At 44.7% G+C, this 9361-nt stretch overlaps 1 non-coding gene across 1 annotated transcript; it reads right to left on the bottom strand.

Annotated features, from left to right (window-relative positions):
- Window positions 1-1104: 1104 nt before the first annotated feature.
- Trnat-ugu (transfer RNA threonine (anticodon UGU)) lies at window positions 1105-1179 on the bottom strand. Its single transcript has one exon. It is a non-coding gene; the product is annotated as a tRNA-Thr (tRNA).
- Between the last annotated feature and the right edge of the window lie 8182 nt (window positions 1180-9361).

Below are 9361 nucleotides of genomic sequence, written 5' to 3'. Positions count from 1 at the left end.
GTGGTTTCTGTGTTGTGGCAACAAAGAGAAGTCGCATTTACTGAGATCAGGCGAATGGGGAGGTTAAGGGATTACTTCTTGCGAAAAACACATTGACAAAGGTTACCATGTGACAGGTCACAGTGCCGTGGTGCAGCTCCCAGGTGCGTGCATTACCTGATCACACACGTGCCGACCTTTTTCTGGATCATTAAAGAATTTGCTGATGATGAGTTTGTCATTGTGCCTGTCCTGCTTGCAGGCATAAATTCTTTGAGCACGATCGCCTAACTGAAAAAACAGACAGAAAAAAAAATCGATTTTATTTTTATTTACTCATTCTCGCTTGCGTGGCGTGGGAAGAGTTTGCATTGTGTCACTACTGACTTTGACGTATTTTCTCGATTCCGCGTTCGAAAATCCACGATTCGCCATCTGTGATCACGCGACTGGAGAAGAATTTTTGCTCTCCCCTTGAGACGGTTCAGGCGCGCATACTTCCTCTTGTATTCAACCGTGAGGTTCTTTGGAAACATCTTCTTGGGTATCCAAATCGTGTGTTGACATGGGATGGGCGCTAAACACATTCAAATGTAACTCGCCGTCAGGCGACGATCTGACCTTAGAAGACACCTCATTATTCCCACGTTGTCCTCCGTTCTGGACTTTAAAGTCTACCTGCAATAGCTTTGTATTCCAGTTCTTCTCGGGCTGTTAAGAAGTATTTGTGCCACCTGAACAGTTAAGGGGTGCATAGATAATATTCGCCATGAACCATTTGTAACTTTTCGTAAGTCACGGTCGCTGTTTCGTCAAGCTTCATAAAAAAATTGACGGCAACACCGTTGTAGGTTCGTGCACAGTGTTCCCAGTCTGAAGACTTTCATAACACACCGCTATACATGAGTGTTGCCTACTGTGTTCGGATGCCACCGTGTAAACACCACGCATAGTTAGGTCTGTGGAACTATCCGGAAACTAAAGGCTGTTATCTTACAGTTTCGGCTTGCTATCTGAAACGTGTAAACTGGAAACTCCACCAGAGGAGAAGTAATTAGAATTATATTAATACCGTCAGCTGCGCACGGGCGTTGATATAGATCAACGGGGACAGGTGAAAATGTGTGCCCCGACGGGGATTCGAACCCGGGATCTCCTGCTTACATGGCAGACGCTCTATCCATCTGAGCCATCGAGGGCACAGATGATAGTGGGACTGCAAGGATTATCTCGCGCATGCCTCCCGCGAGACTCACATTCTCACCTTGTACGTCTACACACTACATTCGTAGTGTCCCACCCCAACACACTCATTACTCGTGGAAGACATTCTTCCAAGTCCCGTAAGAGTTCGGGGAATATGTGTGCATCCGAAAGAACAGACACCATTCCATATAAGTCTAGAGGAGAAGTAGTTGACACTATTCTCATACAAATAAAACTTGACCCTATTTTTTCTCGGCCGGGTGTACTCAGCCTCGTGATGCCAAATGAGGAGCTACTCCACCGAATAGTAGCGTCTCCGGTCAAAGAAAACCATCATAACGACAGGGAGGGCGGTGTGCCGACCACACGCCCCTCCTATCCACATCCTCAACTGAGGATGACACGGCGGCCGGATGGTCCTGATGGGCCACTTGTTTCCTGAAGACGGAGTTCTAATTTCTGTTGCGCCTTTGCCAACGCTTCCTTATGCACAGACAGTTATTATTTGTCGGTTACTATTTGTCAGTTACTATTTGTCGGTTACTATTTGTCGGTTACTATTTGTCGGTTACTATTTGTCGGTTACTATTTGTCGGTTACTATTTGTCGGTTACTATTTGTCGGTTACTATTTGTCGGTTACTATTTGTCGGTTACTATTTGTCGGTTACTATTTGTCGGTTACTATTTGTCGGTTACTATTTGTCAGTTACTATTTGTCAGTTACTATTTGTCAGTTATTATTTGTCAGTTATTTTGGCTTATCTGTCAGTAAAACAAATACTGATAAATAAATTCGTCAAGCAAGAACACACAAAAACAAAAAAACAAAAAACATATTTCACTGGCACAGAGCGATTACGCTACGATCCAGCTGTAGTGCAGTTCATACTTCAGAACGTAATAGGCTGTCACATTTTATTGACTGAAGTGCGGAACCGCTGTAAAATGCCGTTCAGAATTATCATATAAATTGTTTTCATAAATTTTTCCCCGACATAAAACGCGAACGCTCTAAAGGGCGTCTCTGCTTGCATTAATGTATTTCGGAAGCACAAATGACGCGTAACCAGGGTCGCGTGTTGCCAGGCTATGAAGAGGTGAAGACCTCGTAAATCATGCTCGCTTGAACTGCGCTTTTGAAACCACTAGTAAAAGGCGATGACTGCTATTTATAGGCTTATAATTATTATACTGTGCGTCTGAATGCCGCCCAAAAGGTCGCTAAAGGCATTGATCTGGGCTTCCATTTGCCTTGGAGCAAGGTTACTGCAGTAAGTTTTTATCGTTTTGCCCAGTCGTAACTACCATTGATGTTCTATTTTGATATTTCGCCTTTTGTGCTCTGAAGGAGTGTGTAGACGGGTTACGTAAAGGAAGGAAACTAGCAGACTGTGTCTTCGAAGGAAAGAGGAAGTTGATGAATATGTTGCGGATAAGATAATGCGAGAAGTGTTTGACAAGCTTTGAAAGACAGAAGTTGGAACAAAGCACCTGTAGATGACGACGACCCTTGCAATTCTTCGAAACTATTCCACGTGGCGTACAGGGTGTCAGACAGCGAAAACACTGTCAGACTTCAGAATAATCTAATAAAGTTAATAAAAAGAAGGCAAGTGCTAACAGGTGTCGATATTAAGGCCTACCTCGGGGAAAATCAGTTCGATTCCGGTGAAATGTGGGAACATTCGAGACAGTACTGACCCTACGACATATCTTAGATTTGTTGAAGAAAGGCGTATCTAAATTTAGAGAAAGCAGCTGACTTGACTACAAGCTTTTAAATTCTGAAGATGGCAGAGTTAAACTAGAGGGGACGAAAAGATCTCTGCAATATGTGTATAAACCAGACTGCAGCTAGAAGACTCGAACGAAATACAGGGAAGCAGTAGTTGAGAAAAGTGTTAGACAGTGTTATAACCTACGCAGATGTTTTTCTATCTGTACATTTAGCAAGCAGTAAAGGAAACCAAGGAGAAAATAGGTAAAGGAATTAACATTCAGGGAGGAGACATCAGGATTTCGAGGTTTGCCGATGACATTGTAATTCTGTGAGAGATGCAACAGAAGGTGGAAGAGCAGTTAGCGGAATGGATAGTGTATTGATTAGAGGCTCTAAGATGAACATCAACAAAAGAGATAAAAGGTAATGGAGGGAAATTGGGAGGCATAAAAACTGTAGATGAAGAACAAGGCTCGACCACATAAACTGGTGCAAATGAATTTAGCGTGCAGTAGTTAACGAAGTTGAAAATGCCTACACAGGATAGACTAGCGTGGAGAGCTGCATCTAAGAGTCTAGGTACGATATGAATTATCGTCAAGTAAACTAATAATTTCGTGTGGTTCAGTGGCCTGGTGAAGTCTTCAAATCGGACGCCACATCGGCGACTTGGGTGCCCCTAACCAATCCCAGTTTATACAACGGGGGCAAGGGCACGTACGGTTTAACGTGGAACCGAAGGAAGGCGACTGCGAACCGTGCATTGCCGCTATGCGCGTGTGTGTCGCGGGCTACGACCCCTTGGTGCCTCAGGCGTATGCATGGGCTCGAACTGGCACTACACAGTCGCTGTGTAGTTCTCAGTTCGTGAAACTTTATATCACGTTGTCATCTCACAATGGTTCTGTTACAGCGCCATCTCGAAAGGATAGTACCCTGGAGATACGGTAATCTGTCGCAACTGCATAGGTTAACGTTGTTCTTCAAAGGCAGAATTATCATGTCGGAAATGTTGGCGTTCATACTTCCTTTTGTGTACCGCCCAGTGTAAATTAGTTTTCTGGAAGCTTAATTTTGAGGACAGCGTTCTTATGTAGATATGATTCCTTCTTTGTTGCGTTAAAAAATAGCGCAGTATTCGCCAATGTTGAAAATGTAGCCATTGTGTCAAGTCTCAAAAACGTGCTTCTTCGTATCTGATGTATACTTTCTGAAACTGAAGAGAAGAGTCATCAGCATCAGATCGTTTTAAGAATCTCGTTCGAATGACGTGTGGATGTGTTCTAGTAACAGCTCGACTGTGTCTTGTGTGAACTAGAATGGAAGTTACGGATCAATATTGGGGACTCGCGGGCACCAAATACTTTACCTGCAGCAGCTCCAAGCAGGCCGCATTCTTCGCTGCTCGGTAGTTTTGTCCGAGAATATCCTCACGATTATTTTACCCAAACAAGACTGTGTGTGATGTGTAAATACATGCAATCTTGAGGTGGCTGGACCAAATTCAACGTTATTAGTGCTGAGAAATTCCTTGCCTGCTCAGACCCCGTGAGTGTACCCTTATATCTATTCACTGGATGCACTCGGCAGACCGGCATCCAAGTGCGACCCCACCACCACCACCACCACCAGCACCACCACCACCACCACCAGAACACTCTCATCGTCTGAACAGTGCCCTACTTGAAAGCGAAATCAGTCGACTCGTGTGACTTCCATGCACGAAGACTCTAAGCCTGCAGAGTGTACTAACGTATAACTCGATTGATCAGTCGGCTGCGGCGCCCATGTTAATGTCTGTACCCTGTGAAGTGAAGTGCCACAAGCAGAGGGACACTTGAGTGGCGACAGCTTGTGTGCAGGTAGTTCTGGTCTGTGTAGCTGCCAACTGGTTGTCGTAGTCTGGCATTCACACGGTATGCGATTTGCGTCACTGTGGCCATTCTGTCCGCTGTTACAATCCGCGATAGTGTAAGGCAGCGACTCTCATTGACACATGTTGTTGCCCAGGACAGTTTTCCTCAGAGCAAGGTACGCCCTGTACATCGCTGACATGGCGGCACGTGCCACGCCTTGCGCACATGCGTGCTGTCTAGGAGATGCAGTGTGCCGGGCCTCGGACACCCAACTATCTGGTTGCGTTTAGATACGTCGGTTGAGCGCGCTTGGCCATCCTGCAGTGGACTGTCACGCCGGCGGTCAGTACAGGCTCTTGTCACATACTCGCATGGAATGTCTGGCAGCAGATGTCTCAAATTTATTTGCTCAAAAGCGTACAAAAGTTAGAAACAAAATAGAAATGACCACTCAGAATTCGAGTGACTATAGTTGCATTTGCGTTGCCGAAAAATCATACACTAAAATTGTCTTAGTCCCCGCAGAATTATTGTTACCCGAGACTCTTTAAATTCTATATTTTAAAGACTGAAGGCGTTCATATCAAGTGGCATAAAATGGTTTTAAAGGGTGAAATCATGTAGTTGCTCAGGATATGTAGTACGAAAATCGTTCGTTTGTCTGTGTAGTTCTTTAATGATAATAGTTTAATCAAGTATAATTATGTGTAAATAGATTAATTTGTCATATACCCTCTTGGAAAAGCAGCAAACATTTTAGAAGTAATACTGTCACAAATTTTCATCTATTCACATCTGTTGTTGAAACACATCTGGTGCTTTCTAAGCGAGGTGTACGTTCGGGGACCAGTTGCTGTCCAAGCAACATTATTACATGTGTCTAAAGAAGATAGCTGTTGAGTAGTTTGTTGCTTGGCTTATATTTACAGAATCAGAAGGAAACACTACGAAGACTGTCTGACTGTAATTTACTGGGCTCTATCTGTTAGTATTTTAAAGTTACGTGGTTTGAGCAGTTAATCGTTAAATATTGTTAATCTGTTTTACGTATTGATAGATGGTTCAAATGGCTCTGAGCACTATGGGACTTAACATCTGTGGTCATCAGTCCCCTAGAACTTAGAGCTACTTAAACCTAACTAACCTAAGGACAGCACACACATCCATGCCCGAGGCAGGATTCGAACCTGCGACCGTAGCGGTCACGCGGTTCCAGACTGAAGCGCCTAGAACCGCACGGTCACACCGGCCGGCTATTGATAGATGGTAACTTACTGTATTCATGTCCATGCACAACCTGACGCAATATTCATGAAATGTAATAGAACTTTTTGCCAAGACTGCATCTGATAACAAAGCTCTGTTAACGTTTATTTCGTGATGATAACACACACAGATTTGCGTATTTGCTGAAAAGTAAATTATCCTTACAAGGGAACCTCCCCATCGCACCCCCCTCAGATTTAGTTATAAGTTGGCACAGTGGATAGGCCTTGATAAACTGAACACAGATCAATTGAGAAAACAGGAAAAAATTGTGTGGAACTGTGAAAAAATAAGCAAAATATACAAACTGAGAAGTCAATGGGCCACATAAGCAACATAATGGAGTATGCGAGATTAGGGGCACCGTGGTCCCGTGGTAGCGTGAGCAGCTGCAGAACGAGAGGTCCTTGGTTCAAGTCTTCCCTCGACTAAAAATTTTACTTTCTTTATTTTTGCATAGTTATTATCTGTCGGTTCGTTCATTGACATCTCTGTTCACTGTAATAAGTTTAGTGTCTGTCTTTTGCGACCGCATCGCAAAACCGTGGCATCAGTAGACGAAAGGACGTGCCTCTCCAATGGGAACAGAAAACATTTGTCGCAAGGTCATAGGTCAACCGATTCCTCCACAGGAAAACACATCTGATATATTCTATACGACACTGGTGACGGCATGTGCGTCGCATGACAGGAATATGTTGTCGACCCACCTAACTTGTACACTTGGCGAATGGGTAAAAAGATTCTTCTACCTTGCCCGATTTAGGTTTTCTTGTGGATGTGATAATCACTCCCAAAAATGTGATGAAAAGATAAGAGTTTGTCACATAAACTGAAAATAAAAATTAAACTTTTTCACTCGATGGAAGATTTGAACCAAGGACCTTTCGTTCCGCAGCTGCTCACGTTACCACGAGACCACAACGCTCCTTCGTTCTTATCGTCCTTAATATTGCTTATCTTCCCTTGAACTACTGAGTTTGTATATTTTGCTTATTTTTTCACAGTTCCACACAACTTCTTCCTGTTTTCTCAATTGATCTGTGTTCAGTTTTTCAAGGCCTATCCACTGTGCCAACTTATAACTAAATCTGAGGGGGGTGCGATGGGGAGGTTCCCTTGTTAGAAATAAGAGAGGAGATTCGTTGCGTCTCTTTAGTCAAACATATGAATGTGTTTATTGTGTGGTAAGACGTTATGTTAAAGGGAAAATTAAATTGTCGACGGTACCCTTCCTTTTATCAAGCAGACAATGTGTGAGAACCGATATAAAGTTGAACGACCTCATAAAACTGATCGCGGAAAAGGCAGTACCACACGCAGTCACTGGACGAATCTTCAGTGAAACGCGAAAGGATCACGGAAACGTGCTTCCCACTCCAGTTGCAGGCGCTCCGGAAGTGTCGCTGTGCATCATGGGTCGGTTTATTTTTAAATTCCGAGAGCGTATGTTCCTAGAAAGACTCAAGCAACATACTGCTTCCTCTTAGGTATATGTCGGAAAAGGACTGTGTAGTTAAAATTAAAGAAATTAGCGTTCACGTGGATACTTGAAAAGCCGCTCTTCCTGCGTACCACTCACTCTGGAGCAGCAAAGAAAGTGGCAGTGATAATGGTACACGAAGTTCCCTTCGCTAAATGTAAGGTTTGCGGAGTATAGATGTAAGAGCATGTTATCTGTGCATCAGTCCGCGTATTCATACAAATAGATAACTGTATACACTATGTGATCAAAAGTATGCGGACACCTGCCTGAGGCCGTGCGGTTCTAGGCCCTTCAGTCCCGAACCGCGAGACTGCTACGGTCGCAGGTTCGAATCCTGCCTCGGGCATGAATGTGTGTGATGTCCTTAGGATAGTTGGGTTTAAGTAGTTCTAAGTTCTAGGGGACTGATGACCTCAGACGTTAAGTGCCATAGTGCTCAGAGCCATTTGAACCATTTTGAACACCTGCCTGAAAATAACTTAAAAGTTAATGGCGCCCTCCATCGGTAATGCTGGAATTCAGTATGGCGTTGGCTCACCATTAGCCTTGATGACAGCTTCCACTCCCGCAGGCATACGTTCAGTCAGGTGCTGGAAGGTTTCTTGGGAATGCCAGCCCATTCTTCACGGAGTACTGCACTGAGGAGAGGTATCGATGTCGATCGGGGAGGCCTGGCAGGAAGACGGCGTTCCAAAACATCCCAAAGGTGTTCTATAGGATTCGGGTCAGGACTCCGTGCAGGCCAGTCCATTACAGGAATGTTGTTCACGTGTAACCACTCCGCCACAGGCCGTGCATTATGAACAGGTGCTCCATCGTGTGGAAAGATGCAGTCACCATCCCCGAATTGCTCTTCAACAGTGGGAAGTAAGATGGCGCTTCAAAAATCAGTGTAGGTCTGTGCTGTGATCGTGCCACGCAAAACAAGAAGGGGTGCTAGCCCCCTCCATGAAAAACACGACCACACCATAACACCACCGTCTTACATCTGCTGGCAGATGCCATTCACAGGGCATTCGCCATACGCACGCCCTGCCATCGGATCGTCACATTGTGTACCGTGATTCGTCACTCAATACAACGTTTTCCCACTGTTCAATCGTCCAATGTTTACGCTCTTTACTCCAAGCGAGGCGACGTTTGGCATTTACCGGCGTGATTTGTGTCTTAGGAGCAGCCGCTGCAACATGAAATCAATATTTTCTCACCTCCCGCGTAACAGTTATAGTATTTACAGTGGATCCTGATGCCGCTTGGAATTCCTGTGTGATGGTCTGGATAGACGTCTGCCTATTACACATTACGACCCTCTTCAACTGTCGGCGGTCTCTGTCAGTCAACAGACGAGGTCTGCCTGTACGCTTTTTTGCTGTACGTGTCCCTTCACGTTCCCAGTCCACTATCACATCGGAAACAGTGGACATCAGGATATTTAGGAGTGTGGAAATCTCGCGTATAGGCAGACGTATGACACAAGTGACACCCAATCACCTGACTACGTTCGAAGTCCGTGAGTCCCGGGGAGCGCCCCAGTCTGCTTTCTCACGATTGTCATGACTACTGAGGTTGCTGATATGGAGTGCCTGGCAATAGGTGGGAGCACAGTGCACCTAATATGAAAAATGTTTGTTTTTGGGGGTGTCCGGATACTTTTGATACAGCTCCTCGACGTTCGTTTCAGTACCCATGCACAAATAACTTCCGAACTCCTAGGGACGCTGCATTCTAGCATGAGATAAATCTGAAATTTGTCAGGGACTGTGTGCGGAAGGCCCAAGTTGTTAAGGCAACTATCTATGAGAATCGGTAAATATGAGTTCGTGTCCCGGTCCGGTACAAATGTTCA

This window comes from Schistocerca serialis, chromosome 6 (genome assembly GCF_023864345.2).
Source record: "Schistocerca serialis cubense isolate TAMUIC-IGC-003099 chromosome 6, iqSchSeri2.2, whole genome shotgun sequence".
Taxonomy (NCBI): Eukaryota; Metazoa; Arthropoda; class Insecta; order Orthoptera; family Acrididae; genus Schistocerca; species Schistocerca serialis.
The sequence above is the reverse complement of the archived record's forward strand: the minus strand, read 5'-3'. Positions and strand labels throughout refer to the sequence as shown.